This window comes from Polypterus senegalus, chromosome 15 (genome assembly GCF_016835505.1).
Source record: "Polypterus senegalus isolate Bchr_013 chromosome 15, ASM1683550v1, whole genome shotgun sequence".
NCBI lineage: Eukaryota > Metazoa > Chordata > Cladistia > Polypteriformes > Polypteridae > Polypterus > Polypterus senegalus.
In genome coordinates this window covers 25,505,224-25,525,070 of record NC_053168.1, presented here as the reverse complement: position 1 = coordinate 25,525,070, position 19,847 = coordinate 25,505,224, and positions in this window count along the sequence as shown.

The window sequence follows — 19,847 nt, the reverse complement described above, 5'->3', positions numbered from 1 at the left end:
AACACAATCAAGTGTCAGACAGTGTTCAGAAGTTTTTAAGAAGGCTAATAGATTGTTAGGTAATGTAGCACAATGTGTAGAGTACAAGTCCAAGGATGTTATGCTAACGCTTTATAAGACACTAGCGAGGCCTCATCTGGAGTACTGTGTGTAGTTTTGGTCTCCAGGCTACAAAAAAGACATAGCAGCGCTTGAAAAAGTCCAGAGAAGAGCAACTCGGCTGATTCCTGGGCTACAGGGAATGAGTTATCAGGAAACCATAAAAGAGCTGAGCTTTTTCACTATAAGCAAAAGAAGATTAAGAGGTGACATGATTAAAGTGTTTAAAATTATGAAGGGAATTAGACCAGTGGATCTTGGTCATTACTTTAAAATGAGTTCTGCAAGAATACAGGGACATGGTTGGAAACTTGCTAAGAGAAAATTTTGCACCAACATTACGATTTTTTTTTCCCACAGAGAACAATAGACACATGGAATAAGTTACCAAGCAATATGATAGACAGATTGTTCTAATGTTCTAACAGAAAAAGATATTGAAATGTTTCAGATTGTACAATGTGTATAAAAAGTATTCACCCCCTTGTAAGTTTTCACATTTTATTTTTATACAGCATTAAATCACAGTGAATTTAACAGTGGATTCAAAAAGTATTCAGATCCCTACACTTTTTTCATATTTTGCTATGTTGCAATAAAATCATTTAAATTATTTTTGTCCCACATCAAGCAATACTCAATACCCTAGAATGACACAACAAAAACAGAAATTTAGAAATTTTTGCAAATGTATTAAAAATAACACAAAACTGAAATATCCTATTGACATAGTTTCCAGTACTTAGTTGAAGCACCTTTGGCAGCGATTACAGCCTGGAGTCTTTTTGGGTGTTATGTGTTAAGCGTCACACACTTGGATTTGGGAACGTTCTTCTCTGCAGATCCTCTTAAGCTCTGTCAGGTTGGATGAAGACCATCGATGGACAGCTGTTTTCAGGAGCCTATTTTATTAACAGTTTTTTCACATAAAAGTGTTGCATTAATGCACACTTTGAAATGTATAACAACTAAACTTGGCGTAAAGCCATGCACATTTTCATGGCAGCCTGACACCATTGTGTGTGCACGATGATTTTGCAAACAGGTGGCTCCCAGCGTCAAATCGATGATTTTGTTTCAATGTAGTCTCCTTTTTTCAGATTCACATCAATGATGCAAGATGTATCAAATACGTCAGAATTAATTGCTTATCGTTTATAAATTTAAGGCACTTGATTGTAATCATGCTGTAACAATATAATGGTGTACACAATGGCCAACCTATTCCAGACACCATAGCTGCCTTAGCGTTTTACTCTCAGTGCACCACTCAGAATATTTTAACACATTGTTTTTGTGTGGAATCACAGGTGTACTGCAGCTGATCGGAAAGCCCTGGAAGACAGTTATAGCACATGCTGCCTCAGGAAAGCCACCAGCATAATAATTCACAACCTGAGCCACTTTATGGACCATTTGCTTTATCTCCACTATATGTACATGTATATTGTACTTATCATTTCACAATATATATTTTTAATTATTTTTATCGTATTATTATTACTATTATTATATCATTTTATAGGAAAGGAAAACAGTTTATGGAGGATTTGCATATTGAATCTCATTGTACCATACAATGACAATAAAGGAATTTGATTTAATTCAATAGAAGAGAGTGCGTATTTATAGATGATGATGACTGGACTCTAAACTGATTTAGATTTCCAAGAGCTATCCTCTTGAGGCTGTGTGCTGTTAGAACACTAGGATGTATATTGGTGTCATTTGTATGATGAAACATATTAAAGTATGCATAATACATTTTACAGATAAATTGTTAATTTAATTTAAAAAATGTATACTGTAAATAATTAAACATATGGGGCACAGTGGCAGCGATGAGCTGATGCCCTGTTCAGGGATTGTTCCTCCCTCTTGCTTGTATGCTTGCTGGGACTGGTGTGATCCTGGATGGATAGATGGATGGAATAAATAAACATATACTACAACGTTTTTTCAATGTTCTTTAAAGGTTTTGGAGACTCGGCATTTTAATCTTACAGCTGATTTGACATTTATTACAGAGCTTATATTGTGGTGATTGGTTACGTGGAGAAAGAAAATGGAAGGACAAGAATTGGGGGTTGGTATGTTTGACAGACACAGTACCGCTGCAATAAATTATTTAATCAAGTGTCGCACGCATTCCAGCAAGCATCTTGTGGGAGGTAAAAACAATCCCTGGACAGGAGAGTCAAGAACAATAGCTAAAATCCTGTTTTTGCTTTGTCATCCTGGCATATTGAGTATTGCTTGATGTGGAGAAAATGAAATATAAATAATTTTGACACAAGACTGCAACATGTGAATAAAGTGAAAGGGTCTGAATACTTTTTGTATCCACTGTGTATGACAGCTAGACATACTATTTTAGGCTGAAAAACCATCAAAGGTGCAGATATAGAAAATGGTTACCTAAGTAATAAACTATTTATTTGTTTTTGAAATACAGCACTGTACTTTGTATTAAAAATTATTTATTAAGCCAATTCTAATATTCATCTAGCACCTTATTTGTTTAAGAATGGTTTGTGGCATTTATACATATACATCCTTAAAAAACCTATACAAAACCTCCATAAAAGTAAGCAGGTAAAGATAATTAGACATTACTTTCATTATAAATAAACATACTCTGGTGATATATAGTGGACGAGTGTAAGCCACTTATCTGAAAAATAATTAATTTATGTAAAGTAATTGAGAGCATTGGAAGAAAATGGATTTCCATGCTACAGTTTAATGTAATGAGTAATTAAAAACTGTATTAGGTATATTCCTTTATAATGAAAGTTACACCAAAATTAATTTGATTCGCCACACTGTAATCCATTCATTACCATATTCCAGGAATTATATTTTTTTTATTTTAGTAAGTTATTTAGTTACAATAATGACCTACATAAGTTGATTAAAGTCAAGTCAGGAAGGACATCTTTTTCTAAGATGGATGGCAATTATTTAGTTCAGATGAACTGTCACCATTTCCACTGAAATCCATCACTCCAGTCATTAAATGCCAATGGCTACCTTGTCCACATGGCAGCTTAATGCTTTGCACTTGATAAAGCAGGGCTGATTCCTCAAATCTGACATCTGCTTGGTATCACTTTAGATTTGTCTATACTTACTGTATAATTAATTAATTGCAAATAACTACTTTTAGGATATCATTATCAGTTGATAGGTTTAGTCTAATGAAACGAACAGTTTTACTGCGTAATGAAATTTGACAACTGCTTCAGTGTTTATGTACAGTACTTAAAATACAACAATTTATATGTAATTTATATAAACCCCCTGCATGGAGTTTGCATGTTCTCCCCATGTCTGTGTGGATTTCCTCCCACAGTCCAAAGACATGCAGGTTAGGTGCATTGGTTATTGACTGATTGATTGATTGTCCCTAGTGTGTACTTGGTGTGTGTGTGTATGCCCTGTGGTGGGCTGGTGCCCTGCCATGGGGTTTGTTCCTGTCTTGCGCCCTGTGTTGGCTGGGATTGGCTCCAGCAGACCCCCATGACCCTGTGTTAGGATATAGCCGGTTTGATAATGGATGGATGAACAGGGTAAAATGCCTCCAGATAGACCCACAAGCCAAGACATGGCAATCTTCAGCCTGCACAAGTCTTAAAGTAAAAAAAAATACTTGTAGCCTAGTTTGCATTATGTTTACCTCTTGAAAAATAAGTCAAAAACATTGAATTTTTTTCATCAAGAAAAAATGTTATGATGTGTAACAAAAACATGTAAATATCAAAATTGTCAACATGATTACAGTAGGAAGGGTATGTCTACTGTCCACTGCTGTACTGATGCAAATTTAGTACACGTCCTTCATAACCAACGCTCAGCCCGACATTGTAATTAGAAAAGTTGAAGCGGGTTTCTTTGCACACTTTTCTTTGAATATTTTTTTCTGTTACTGGAGCATAAGAGGGTACAATGTCAATGCCTGATCTGCATGAGCTTTGCACCCCTTGTTACTATTTAGTTCCAAGCTGGTGAAGCTCAGGTCAGTGATGTCAGTGTGGCCCCATCTCTTGGGGTACCACCTGCAAAACACAATTTATACAAAAAAACATTGTAGTTACAAATTAAATAAAGAAAAATATAAACATTTTACATAAAAAAGAAGAAATAGCGAAACATGGAAACTTAAAAAACCAGGAAAACATTAAAAAGATCAAAAATAAATTTAAGTTAGGGTGATAACCTAGGCTGAACCGTAACACAATACATCTACTGGAACACAAAGTTCTGAACATAATGTTAGTGTTTGTATTTAAAGTATATCGAAAATGTTTAATATTTCTAGCATCTTGCTGTGACAGCTTCTTTTTTTTTTTGAGTGCCAAGCCATTAGTCATGATGCAGGTCCTGGTTGTCACGGGCATGGTGACATGGGTCACAACATAGGGCGCCAGTTAACTGAAGCAGTTAAAAGATCGCTTTCAGCGGCTATTCCCCATCTGAGTTTGTGAATAAAAAAAAGAAACTTTTTACTTACTGACATCCCAGTAATGAATTTTGTGGTCTGGTTACTGATGTCTGATAGTTGGTGTCGTTTTTCTATCTGATGAAAGATAAGTTGGACTTATGGTTCTGACACCAGTTTTTTATTGCTTTGACTAACACAAATCTCCAGGTCCTTTTCATTTTTCCTAACTGTCTTTTGCTAGTCGGTACACCATAAGGAACAACTAATATACAATCTGAAGCAACTTTTCTCAAAGTAATTTATTTGAAAACATTCTTTTTACTATTTTTAAATAGATAAACAGATAACAGGAAAAAAAAGAGCAACATCAAAAAGACAATAAAGTCCCATCCCACCGGTGCCACCCCCAAACCCCACATGGAGATGAATAAAAAAAGCAAAAAAAAGTAATAAAGTCCTAGCAGCATGCACTACACATCATAATTAAAACAAAATAACAGATTTTTAATAAGCGTGATTCTTTTTTCTAAGAATGATATTGTGAAAGGAGAACAGAACTTAATACAAGTGTTTTGTCTTGGTAGAGTCCTAGGAGATTCTACTTTCTCCATTTTGTACTCCTTATTGTGTAGACCAGGGGTTTCGAACTCCAGGTCAGGAGGGCCACAGTGACTGCACGTTTTAATTCTAACCCTTTTTCTAGCCAGTTTTCACTACTAATTAACTCCTTTTACCTTAATTTGAATAGACTTCTTTTTAAGGATTCAGTACTGTGAATTTATTCTTTATTTCATTCAAGGACAGCCAAACAGAAATGAGATGTGAAACAAGCCAAAAGATGACCAGCTAAACTGGGATTTCAAACTCCAACCAATTTCACTCCAACCATTCTCTTAATGAGAAGCCGATTCTTGCTGCTAATTAAACCCACTATTTAATTCCAGGGCTTGTTGCTGCTTCCATTCTGACACAGAAGACATTTCCAAAACTGTTTTTCTGTTTTTTGTAAATGTTTTGGTGACCTGAGAGATCGACCTTACCGAGACCATCACCTATCTTTATTTTCAGATATTGTGTGATGAGCACAGGTGAGCTGGTCGTGTTGCGGCTTGTTTTGTGTCTCATTATTTTATTGCTGCTAATTAAAGAAAAAGAAACAACTAAGGGGCCTGAGTCAAGTTAATTAAAAAAATAAGGCAAAAGAAGTTAACTAGCAGCAAAAATGGGTCACTAATGAAGACGATGGTTAGAATGAAAACCTGCAGCCACTGCTGCCCTCTACGACCAGAGTTCAACACCCATGGTGTAGACTTTATCTGAATGCCTCAAATCCCATAGACTTACCACTGTTTATAAGGTACTGCATATTAGCACTTCTCCCCACCTTCCTTTCTACATCTATAACCTCGGGAAAATAGATAGTGTAAAAGGACAAGCAGGAGTTAAGTTACACATTTCAATAATGTATTATTGATAATATTCGTAATAATAAGAAAGTAGAGTACATGTGGGTGTTGGCAAACCATACAACCTGATAATGCTAGATATGTAGTTTAAGGTATCATACAGACTTATAGTTATTCAAATGTCTCTGGTCAAGTCATCTTTTCTAGTCAGCTTTCTTCAGGACAGGCTGCATGCATGTCTTAATATGGCTGCCGTGTTGTGCTCCTCATTGTGTTCTCTCCTTGGTGTGCAAGAGAGGAGTAAAGCGAACAACTTTATATATTTTTGTCCAAATTATTAGACCAATTATGGCGTTGTGGTACAGAAATGCCTCTGATTCAGAACCTATCCCAAACAGTCATACTTCACACCAATAGGAGCACACACTGCCTTTTTACACCTACCCTCAAGTAGTGGATAGGTTTATAGAATGTCAGCTAGGTAGATTTATGGCCTTCCTGTGAGGCCTGGCTTATAGAATGTCCTGCACTGAATCACCCTTGTCAAAGCAGTTTGAGGCTCCACCCCCAACCCTGCAATAACTGTCACATTCTGAGCCAATCCTAAAGTCTCGGGGGTTGATTAGTTTGACATAAAAATAAAACAAGCCTAATGAAACACTAATATTACAATTGGTATGTCTAGCTTACAAATGAAGACATACCAAATATTTATAAACTTATAAACACAATATCACTCCACCACAACCAGCATCTAAAAGTTCTACAAGAAATGTTATGAAAGAAGTTCCTCCAAAAATGTGTTGGACATTGATCTTCCTGCAAGATGCAGGTAACAAACTCACTTTAACCAATTTCAAATCTGAGAATGAAAAGGAGTTCAATGAAAAATAAGCAAAAAAAAAAAAGCTGTGGAGAACAAGGAATACAGAAATCCAAAATGACAACAGAGAGGTGGAATTCAAGTTCCACAAAGATGCTGCAGGAGGGCAGGACCAAAATATATGAAGGCAGATTTTAAGCAGTAAAATAATCTGCAATTGAAGTCATCAGGGGCCTCATGTATAACATGGTGTACGGACAAAAGCAGAAGGAAATGTGTTACGCACAAAATAATACAGATGCATAAATCTGTGTGTACGCCAACTTCCAAGTTCTTCCGTTACATAAATCCCAGTCAGCGTGAAAAGTATGTACGTGCATGCGCCTGCTGTCCCGCCCCAACTCCTCCCAGAATCACACCTCTTTGAATATGCAAATCAATATAAATAGCCCTTAAGCTCAGCCTTCTGTGAAAAGGCAATGGCAAAAGTAAGAGGGAAAATAAAAGAATTTCAATGAATACCAAGTGGAGGCAAAGAAAAACTTACTATTTGTTGGTTTAAACAGTGATATAAACAACAAAAGGAAGTTGATCGAGTGACATAGAGTGTCAGAGAAACTCGAAAGTTCAAGTTCACAAAGTCACACAGTGCCCGAAATTTAAAAGAAGTTGTCAGATATCAAAGTTGCCATGAGAAGGCGAGTCGTAGCCCACTGTCTGAATGTCATATGAAAGCTTATTAGGGTACAGAGAAAAAAAAGGCACACAGTGGGGAAAAAGCATGAAATGTCAACTTTAATCTCTAAATTTCCACTTTAATCATGTAGTTTATTTTGTCATTAAAGTAGAACATCTTAAACTTAATCTTAAAATCATTTCATTTACTAGTTTCTCAAATCCCATCGTAACTAAAGTAGCACGTTAAATGCTTTGTTTTATATTTGACCTTCTATGTGCTCTATGTGTGTGAATCACTACGTGGTTCTGGGCTTTCTCTTCCTCCGACAGGACACAGAATCCATTACATTTGTGATATTACAGCTTTCTGAATAATTAAAATACTGAGTAGTATATGTGATATTTTCATGATGATAGGAGTTAAAGCATGTTATTAAACATGGGAACACAGTGGTGCAGTTATTGTTCATGTCTCACGCAAGATGCTTGCTGCGCCGTGTGCTACCTTCGATGAAATACTTTATTGTAGCAGTACTGTCTCTTTCATACGTACTAACCTCCAATTCCTGTCCTTACTTTACTTTCTCCAAATACCCAGTCGCCACACAATCAGCTCTGTAATAGACGTTAAGCCATCTGTAAACTTAGAACGCAGATTCTTCAAAACTTTTAAGGAACATCAAAATACCTTTGTAGTACGTGTTTAATTATTCTATCCATCTATCCTTCCAGTGTCACGTTAGCACAAGCAAGAATACAGCATGAGGCAGGAACAATCCGTAAACGGAGCGCCAGCCGCTTGCTAGCGCTGCGGCACCGTGTTGTTAAAGTTAAAGTTTTATCTGTATAATATAATAAACATATTTTGCTGCATTGCATCTTAAAAATGATATCATCATATGTAAATATGCGCTTTATAAAGTGGCTCAGGTTGTGCAATATTATAACTGTAGTGCAAGTTTACAGTGAGGTGATTATACTAATAAGTACAAACAGTTCTACAAGGAGCACTTGATGGACTGATTGAGTGTGTTTAGAGTTCTTGGGATGAAACTGTTTCTGAACTGCGAGGTCAGTACAGGAAAGGCTCTGAAGCGTTTGCCGTGTGAGAGCAGTTCAGTAGACAGCATGGCTGAGCCAGCGTGTGCTTGATGCTGTATACCGATAAATCTCTTTCCGATCAGCTGCTGTACAGCTGTGATTCTACACTCAGATACAGTGATATTAATACTCCGAGTGGCACAGTGAGAGTAATATGGAAAAAGATTATCTGATGTGGGATCCGAGGTGTAGTGAGAGTAACAACGCTAAAGCAGTTATGGTATTTGGAGTAGTTTGACCATTCTGTGGACCATTATATTGTTACAGGTTAATTACAATAGATGCATTAAACTAATAAACAATATGCGGTTAATTTCAGTGTATTTATAAAGCGTCAGGGATGTAGATCTAAAAAAGAAAGGATAACCACACAGGAACAGTAGCATTTTGATGCTGGGTGCCGCCAGTCTGCAAAACCGAGCAGAGAACTTGCATACGACAGGGTATGAGCTACCGTGAAAATGTGCGTGACTTTACGCCAAGTTTAGGTTTTATACATCATGATTTGAACGTGGAAACGTTCTTACGCAACATTTTTGTGTGTATGCACCATTTATACATGAAGCCCCTGGAATGTTTATCTGTTTTAAAGCAGATGAGCTTATAAATTTGAAACTGCTTTTCAATGTGAGGCTTTGAAATTTCAGAACTTTGTACAATGCAATGTATTCAAGCTATCTTAATGAAAATTTAATTTTCTATGCAAATTTCCTTGAGGAATAAGTGTGCCAAATTTCAACTAAATTGGTCCATTGGGAACCGAGTTGTTTCATTGGACAGACTGACAGCCATGGAGATTATAGTAGGCATTTTCACATTACAGGCAAATAGTACCCTAGGAAAAAAGGCAAACAGTGGAGTCTTCCTCAGAAAAATATTTCATGCTTACATGCTGTTTATGTCAGAAATTACCTGGAATTTCAAACTGAATTCATGTAGTACTAGGGTATTTAACTGTGTTAGCCATTATAGATGTAGTGAGAAGTCAAGCAAAATGATGCCTTTTATTGGCTAACTAAAAAAATTACAATATGCAAGCTTTCAAGGCAACTCAGGCCCATCCTTCAAGCAAGATGTCTACAGTCTAATCTACAATTGATTCCATCTTGCCTGAAGAAGGTGCCTGAGTTGCCTCAAAAGCTGGTATATATTGTAATCTTTTTAGTTAGCCAATAAAAGGTATCAAACTGAATGCATTAAAGATTTATATAAACTCGTTAAAGTAATGACATTTACATTTTAGTAACTTGGCCACCATGACTTATTTTTGGGTTGCAACCTATGACATCAAATTAGTCTTGGTAAACTTGATTGATCGTACCTGCAGGACAAACAAGCTTGTCCACATACCAAACTGGAAGACAGGCTTATTCTGAAGCTGCTTGATAATAGTGAGAGAACAATCAATCAGGCAAATTTAAAAAAAAATACTGAAAATAAATAGAGGAATAAAGCCAAATCTACACTAGAATAATTCTCACCATTATACTACACTGTATCAGTGCTGAAAATACACTTTCATCAGCAGTTTTATTATTATTCAGAGAATGCCTTGACTGGTATGTTGAAAAGCAGAAAGCATTTAGAAATGCTTTTTTCTCAAAAGATTATCAAGAAGCGGAAACTAAGCATTATCTAAGTGTTACGAAAAGAAAATGAAACTGGCCATATTGATCTTGACAGCCCATCTGACTAATAGGCTGGCCTGTCAGCCAGTGACAGCAATGGCTGGATGTGTCTTATGCCTCTGCTATATTTGTTAAAGAAAAAAAGAAAGACGTGCTAGATCCATGACTGGTAAATGCTTTTCACATGGAACTGACTAAGACATTAAAAACGAACAGCTATATACTGTAGATTGCTTTCTTCAGAGGAATCTCACTGACTTTAGTAACATCAAACTGAACGATTATGCAAACCAGCAACAATTAGTTCTCCAAAGAGTCTCATTATTGAAATTTTAAAATTTTGACCAAATGTGTTTATTTTAACACCTTTGCTTTCTATCACACATTACATTGCACTTTTCTGTTTAACTAGCCTTTTTATCTCACTATAGCTTTGTGTAAAGGCTATAAAGGACATTAGAGCATCTGGGAGTGAAGTGGTTTCTGAAAATGAAATAACTAAGGGAAGACAACAGTAAAGTAATTCAGTAGCTGTACATAGTTCTTATAATGTTCTTAATGCAGGTGTAAATGTGTTGTTCATAACCAGAAATAATAAAAGGTTTTGTGTGAAAAAGCTAGATTGATTCACATGTAAAATAAGGTCACTGAGAGATAAGTACAAGTTGGCTCTAACTGAAGCCTGCAGTACCTATGACTTAAGTCATGTAATGGCCACAGCATCACGACACGGCGCACCACATCAGACACAAAATGCTCTCTGATGTCAGAATGGTGCTGTTTCAATAGATCTTTGCAAATCTATGGATTTAGAGTTTAAAATTTAGATGGCAGTAAGTTTGTTGTAACATTTATTAACATAATATGTTATACTTTATTACTAAGGTACAAATTGTATCTGAGTGTAATAAAGATGTCAGTTGAATCACCGTGCAAGGAATGAGCTAATGCTAAGCACTCTAGGGCAGTGTAATGAGAGACAAACACAAAGGTTTGGGGAATCCACCCCATATATTGTGAGATTAGTGTCGAAAAAAGAGCTGCCTGCTACTCCACCGAGTAGCCTGTCGAGACTGAGTCATAATAAGGGACAGACTGCAGAGCAAAGGTGGTAGGCTTTTATAGCTGAAGGAAAGGAAGAGGTAGTTCATCTGGAGGGGGAGTGGAAGTGAGGTCATCAAGGGGTGTGGTCTGAAACCGGAAGTGGAACCTTGTTAGGTTGTTACTGCTTCTGTAAGAATGGGAGAAGATGCATTAGAACACCTGATTACCCCCTGTACCTGCATTTCAGCATTAGCTAACCCCCTGCTGTCTCAAATGAATGAGAATCGTGTGTCTCATTCGCAAATAACATTAATAAGAATGGTGTGACTCATTCTTGGGTAATGATTAAGCTCAGAAATTAAATGAATGAAAATCATTTTTGCTCATTCTCAAGTAATGATTCAGTTCATGAATCAAGTAAATGAGAATTGTGTGACTAAGTAACAAATTATATTAAAGGGAATTGTGTGACACATTCTCGTGTAATGATTCAGACTGTGAATCAAATGAATGAGAATCACATGTTTTATTTGTGAATAAAATAAACTAGAATCATGTGAATTGTTCTCGGGCAATGAGACAGTTCATGAATTACAGTTAATGAACAAAAATTATGTGTCTCATTTGCTAAAAAATTAACTAATATCGTGTGACTTGATCTCGGGAAATTTGACAAGCTGTAAAAAATGTGAAGTAAAGTAAAACTGAAAGCAAATAATTGTTAGACATTAGAATTATATTTTTATAAGGTTCAGCTTTGTGTAACAAATATGTTGAATGTACATAGGGACACAAATGTATTGGTGTAATATGTTTATATATTCTGTTTAAAATACAGTGCATCCGGAAAGTATTCATAGCGCACCACTTTTTCCACATTTTGTTATGTTACAGCCTTATTCCAAAATGGATTAAATTCATTTTTTTCCTCAGAATTCTACATACAACACCCCATAATGACAACGTGAAAAAAGTTTACTTGAGGTTTTTGCAAACTTATTAAAAATAAAAAAATTGAGAAAGCACATGTACAGTACATAAGTATTCACAGCCTTGGCCATGAAGCTCAAAATTGAGCTCAGGTGCATCCTGTTTCCCCTGATCATCCTTGAGATGTTTCTGCAGCTTCATTGGAGTCCACCTGTGGTAAATTCAGTCGATTGGACTTGATTTGGAAAGGTACACACCTGTCTTTAGAAGGTCCCACAGTTGACAGTTCATGTCAGAACACAAACCAAGCATGAAGTCAAAGGAACTGTCTGTAGACCTTCGAGACAGGATTGTCTCGAGGCACAAATCAAAGGGGAAGGTTAAAAAAAAATTCTGCTGCTTTGAAGGTCCCAATGAGCACAGTGGCCTCCATCATCTGTAAGTGAAAGAAGTTTGAAACCACCAGGACTCTTCCTAGATCTGGCCGGCCATCTAAACTGAGTGATCGTGGGAGAAGGGCCTTAGTCAGGGAGGTGACCAAGAACCTGATGGTCACTCTGTCAGAGCTCCAGAGGTCCTCTGTGGAGAGAGGAGAACCTTCCAGAAGGACAACCATCTCTGCTGCAATCCACCAATCAGGCCCGTGTGGTAGGGTGGCCAGACGGAAGCCACTCCTTAGTAAAAGGCACATGGCAGCATACCTGGAGTTTGCCAAAAGGCACCTGAAGGACTCTCAGACCATGAGAAACAAAATTCTTTGGTCTGATGAGACAAAGATTGAACTCTTTGGTGTGAATGCCAGACGTCATGTTTGGAGGAAACCAGGCACCGCTCATCACCAGGCCAATACCATCCCTACAGTGAAGCGTGGTGGTGGCAGCATCATGCTGTGGGGATGTTTTTCAGCGGCAGGAACTGGGAGACTAGTCAGGATAAAGGGAAAGATGACTCCAGCAATGTATAGAGACATCCTGGATGAAAACCTGCTCCAGAGCGCTCTTGACCTCAGATTGAGGTGATGGTTCATCTTTCAGCAGGACAACGACCCTAAGCACACAGCCCAGATATCAAGGGAGTGGCTTCAGGACAACTCTCTGAATGTCCTTGAGTGGCCCAGCCAGAGCCCAGACTTGAATCCGATTGAACATCTCTGGAGAGATCTTAAAATGGCTGTGCACTGACGCTTCCCATCCAACCTGATGGAGCTTGAGAGGTGCTGCAAAGAGGAATGGGCGAAACTGGCCAAGGATAGGTGTGCCAAGCTTGTGGCATCATATTCAAAAAGACTTGAGGCTGTAATTGCTGCCAAAGGTGCATCGACAAAGTATTGAGCAAAGGCTGTGAATACTTACGTACATGGGATTTCTCAGTTTTTTTATTTTTAATAAATTTTCAAAAACCTCAAGTAAACTTTTTTCACGTTGTCATTATGGGGTGTTGTGTGTAGAATTCTGAGGAAAAAAATGAATTTAATCCATTTTGGAATAAGGCTGTAACATAACAAAATGTGGAAAAAGTGATGTGCTGTGAATACTTTCCGGATGCACTGTAATTGAAATAACAATTGTACAAAGTAAAACACAAATCTAATATAAATGTGTTGTTGATTGTAGTTTTGTTAACATACTTGTATGATGAAAGAGAGAATGAACGATGACAGAGTTCTAGTTCTCCATAAATGATTTAGTTCTAACTAGAAATAATCATGCATGAAGTGAACAAAAATCATGAATTAGATGGCATCACACATGTGCTTTAGCACTGCTGTTGAGCTCCACTGAATCCATTCTTGCCTTTGGATTGCTTCCCATGATTCAATGTAAAGAGTCATACAACAAGAATGAATCGTTCACAAATTACCCATCACAACCAGACGAGGGCAGTCATAGAGTGAGAGAGAAATAAATAGACCTAAATGCGCTGGAAAGGTGAAAGTGTGGAAGCGACAGCAATTAGACGTCGTCCTCTGGGGGCTAAGTGAAGTAAGAGAGGTAGTAGTAAATTTGTTTTCTATGACCACAAGAAAGATGAATTAATAGACGGAAATGTAAATAGTTATCTTTGACTTCTTTTTCATACTGTTGCTTAAGCTGCTGTTCTATTATTTTTATTACTTTAGCAACCCAAGGTTTCCTTCCTCCTCTAAGGGAAAAATTAAGAATATGCAATGATGTAAACATTTTCAAAATAGATAGACTACATCTTTATTCCACTCTTCTTCAAATTTTTCATATAAATTTTCCTGGCTATTGTACCATCAAATTAAAGCATCAGGGTATCCTTGTTGTGTTATTCCAGGCAAAGAGCATTGAGCAGGCTGACAAGGAGAGCTTGTGACTCTGTTGGGGAGCTCATTGTAGTGGGCCATGTGTGTCTGACTACTCTCTCCAAGAAACATTTATACCCAGTCTTATTTGCATCCCTTCTACATTTTTCTATTTAGCATCTGTCAATATCAAGCCCATTTGTTTCCATATTTCTACATTTTAAGAATAGGAAGTTTCAATGACTTTTTGATGGCCTCATATTGATTCACTACTGGGGATTTAACAGGTATATTTTTGATTTACAATCTAACACTTTCACACTTGTAAGTTTAAAATGTTTTGTTTCTCTCATGTTCTCTTATGTGAAATTTTAAATTTTTTGGTAATAGTTAACAGTGAAAATCATAGGCTTTTGGAGGGTGCAAATGACTAATTTATTAGACCTCCAAAAAACTTTATAAAAAGAAATTAAACTTTTAATCTACAAATTCATAAAACTCAAAATTAACAACATTCATAATTTTAACATTTGAGATACAAGTCAGGTAAAGCACTGTACTGAAGTAAAGTTCTGGAGGAAAAAATAAGGATAAACGCACTTACAGCTGAAGGCATTGTGCCTGGACAAGACAGACACTATATTTAAGTAGTTTTTGGTTTTAATTATCTGATAACAGTAAACAGTTGTTTCATTTATTTCTTATACTTGTAGACATTAAAATGTTACCTTAGGGACCTTGTTTTCTTTAGATAAGAAGGAAATGAAAACAAACAAAAACAATGTTATCTTTGTGGAAACAAACAGCATGTAGTAAAAAACACAGGCAAAATGTAAATATTTTATATATTGTAAATTGTCAGGAATGTAATGACATTTATGACTTTATGCCAATTCAAGAACACTGCAGCAGTGTCTAGAACTAGAAGAGTAAGTTTTTCAGTCTGCACTTTCCTTATCTCTGACGCTGCTGACCTTGGAAGAGGAACAACAATTCCAGACAAGACTCCGCCCACTGATCAGTCAATCAAAGCCCTAATCATGGCACTAACCAATAGGCTGATGACTAAGAAGGTAGACGGGACATACTCCTTGTACAGTGAGATTTCAGAGTGCAATAGCATCTATGAGAAGAGGTTACAGTAAATGGAATCTGTAAAATGAACCACAATGGTTTATCGTAGCATTTATTTTAGTGTTTTATATAAATATTATTTGTAATACCTGTCCAAAATATCTCTTACCTTTCACATTACTTCAGTGTTCCTCCTGCACCTTTTGTCAGTACCCTTTTATGTCTCAACCTTTATTGATTGCATTCCCATAAAGCCTGCTTCTCAGACTTTGTCATTTTGAGGTGCTGCGCTCACCTCCTTTCTGCTTTCTGACTATCATTAAAGGTAGACGGGCCCCCATTACCCACTGTGAACACATTCATATGCTTGTGAATATTTCCCATTTTTGAAGGTTACTCTGGTTGCGCCTCTTTAATAGTTAGCAACTGCCATGCAAATGTCATGCATTGTTGCCATTGAAATTTTTCATTCAATTCTTTTTTTGCCAAAAAAAAAGAAGTCACAATCAGGAACTGAACTTTGCACCCCTAATGTATCATGTCATAATTCCTATGAATGGGCCACCGGAGTCAATATGAATTGATCAGACCAAAGCTAAACTGACCAATCAGATTGCTCAGAGGGACCAGGCACAAACAAATTGATAGAGACAAGCATTTGGTGAGACGTGGAATACTTTACCAATATAGATATGGCAACCTAATTCCATTTTAACAAACTGCTAAAAAAAAACATTTTTTTAATTCGTCTTTTTCATAGCTAAAATTTAGTTGCACTCTTAATAGATTATACAGGTATAGCATTATTTTCTTCAGGGAACCTTTACTAATCTCTACTCTTCTCTGCTTTCTTATTCAGTTCTTCTCTGGTGGCGTTTTGCACCACCACCACCTGATCAAAGTTCTGTGCAGCTACCTGTGATACTGGAATGAGGGCGGGTGACCCAGCTGTCCACAAGACTTACAGCACTGAATCCTCTCTGACAAAGCCTGGAAACAATGAAAAACTAATTAAGCACATTTATGTTTGGTAGAATTCCCAGCAGGAGCTGGGTGGTACTTTGGCCTTGGAACCCCTGCCGATTTTGGTTTTTTCTCCAGCTTAAATGAAGTTTTTATTGCTTTTTCTGTCCTCCTGGCCTTCTGACTTTATCACCGGACTCATCTTTAGAAACTTACACTATGATATTGTATTTAAGAATGCTACAAGTGTGTGTGTCTGTCCGGCCCAGAAGTGAGAGTTGGAGTCGGGGTAAGGGCTCCGCCTCCAAGGAAACGGAAAACTTGCTTAACCGCTAATAACATAAGCAAGGCCAGTACGTCTGCAAAACGAAACCTCAGAAGAAAGACAAAGTCGCTTAGCTGCTAATGTTGGCAAAATGTTTTTTTACTAACTATATATATGTGTTATAAGATCATATGGATTTATTTTTATAATTTTTTTCTGTTACTTATTCATTATTATTCTTACCCAGTTTTTTTTTCTTGCAACTTTCACTTTGACATATTGTTAACCACTTTGAGCTACTTTCTTTGTATGAAAATGTTTTCATTTTTGAGGTTTCAAAGTAAGAGTAAAATAAATATGTGATTAATTATTCCAAATAAACATTTTTATAAAGGTCATCTCCCTGACTATATTTATGAATTTTGTAGCTTATATCAGTCAGTATTTTATACGTCATCAGTTTTAAAGCATGATGTCCTTTTGACCTTTCCTATTAAGTCAAAATGAAATACAGCATGCGAGTTTATCACACCATGTTTTAGGTGCTTACTAACAGCAGTGAGTTAACAAGCAGTGATTCTCCAGTCACAGAAGATTTATGAGCATGGAAGCAGTTAACTTTATACATTATAAAGTGAAATAATTTAAATTTTTAAGTGCTTAATTTAAGGGTTATTTGTCAATCCCTGCAGAGTACTTGCATGTGACAGTAATCCATGCATGTTTATTGACCGATTATAAAACTGAAACCAGAAAATATATCTAACCTATCGTAAAATCTTACAGATTAATGTATGCTTCATATATTTGTTTACATGAAACTTCTATCGACTTACTGACTGTGTAAATAATTGGACGCATTTTTCAGTTCATATATAATAGTAAGGCAATTTTATTGCTTGGGAACTTTATTGATCAATAATCTCTTCTAAGAAAAGTAGACTCATTTTTTTAAAGTTACTATTACATTATTTAATGTTTTATAATAGTAATGATCAAGTACTTTAAAAACTTATAAATATAAAAATCACATTTAAAAGACTGAATTTTGTTTCCAGGTTTGTCTTTGTGGAGTACCATTAATTAAACTTTCCTATGAATACTATTTGTTTGGATAGCTTAAAATAAACACACAATTTTCCTTTGTTGACACATTTTATGCCAAATGTCCATAAATTTTGGTAAAATTTCTTGCATAGTTTTGTGGAACATTTTTATTTTCAAAATGGAGCAAATGTGTTTTTTTCTTTGAAAGCTGTGCACTTGTAGGCAAATGTTTATCTGTACATACAGTGGATTCAAAACGCTTTCAGACCCCTTTACTTTCTCCACACTGTGGTGCGATGCTGATTTAATTTTCATATATATAAATGTCTACGCAAGGAAGTTTGTGTGTCTGTCCGGCCCAGAAGTGAGAGGTGGAGTCGTGGTAAGGGCTCCGCCTCCAAGGAAATGAAAAACTTGCTTAGCCGCTAATAACATAAGCAAGGCCAGTACGTCTGCAAAACGAAACCTCAGAAGAAAGACAAAGTCGCTTAGCTGCTAACGTCGGCAAAATGGTATCCCTTTTATTTTTCCTCCTGTCACTAATGCACATGTGATGGGAGCACATCGGCAAAACGAATCCTCCTAACTGAGAGACGCCCAGAGTAGTTCCTTTCAATCACCTGACATCTCTACATTTCAAATTTTTTTCTGACAATTTCCATAATTTCCAGGACCCAGAGTTTTTTACAACACGGGTTTACACAGCTAGTAAATTAATAAATGTGTCATTTTTCCCCTTCAATAAACAGTCAATAACCCATAATTACAAAGTAAAAAGTACAAGTTTACAACTTGATTGTAGCCCACATATGGCAACTGAACTGATTGCACATTGTTAAAAAAGTCAAACATCTGTGCAAATAAGGTCCCACAATCCACACTGCATGTTAGGTCAAAAACAAAGCCATGAAGTCCAAGGTACAATCTGCAGACTTCCAAAATAAGATTGTGAGGTGCAGATCAGGCGAGGGTATAATGTAATTTCTAAAGCTCTGAGTGGTTCCAGGAGTACGGTGACCTCAATAAATGTGAAACGGAAGAAGTTTCAAACTACCAGGACTCTTGCTAGTAGAGCTGGCCATCTGGTGAAACTGAGTAACCGGGCAAGTAGGGCCCTTGTCTGGGAAGTGTGCAAAATAGCTAAAAAGTAGTTACTTGAAGGGCACATTTATGTTAGGTAGAATGCCCAGCAGGGGCTGGGTGGTCCTTTGTCCTTGGAACCCCTACAGATTTTGTTTTTTTCTACATCTTAAATGAAGTTGTTACTGTTTATTCTGTCCGGGGAGCCATGTGAACTTATCACCAGACTCATCTTTAGAAACTTGCATTATGATATTGTATATAAGAATGCTACTTTTTTTTACTAATTTTATATCTATGTGTTATAAAAGCGTAAGATTTTTTTCTTTGTTATTTATCCATTATTAGTTTTACCCAGTTATACAGTGACCTCAATTAATCTGAAATGGAAGAAGTTTTGAACTACCAGTTATCTTCCTAGCAGAGTTAGTCATCTAGTGAAACTTAGTAACTGGGCAAGCAGGGCCCTTGTCAGGGAAATGTGCAAACCAGTAAAAAGCAGTTAACTTAAAGGAAAAGTCCCAACCAAACAAATTTCAAAATATAATAAAAAAGACAGCCAGAAATATGTCAAAACCTGCAAATCCACAAGAAAGTGATACTCAGAAATGACTACAAACAACTTCAATACTAAACTACTGGGACTTGCATCTGAGTAGAAATAAAAAGCCAGAAGGAGAAGCCAGCATTAGTGACATTGAGGTGACCCTGCCTCTTGGAGATTCACCGACAAAACACAGGGAACAGAGAGACGCATTTAATAAATTATGTTAGATAACATAAAAACATGAAAAACAACACAAAATCAACAAAAACAATGATGAAGTATAAAACGCACAGAAAGGCAAGTTGTCACACCATCCATCTATTTGAATTCGTATGATATACTTTCAGGCATATTAAGTATTTTGTATGTTCACATTTTGTTGCATGACCTTTGTGTTATTGGTGAGTTTAACTTTCAGGTTAAATTAAGCTCAATTTAGATTTTTCCAACCA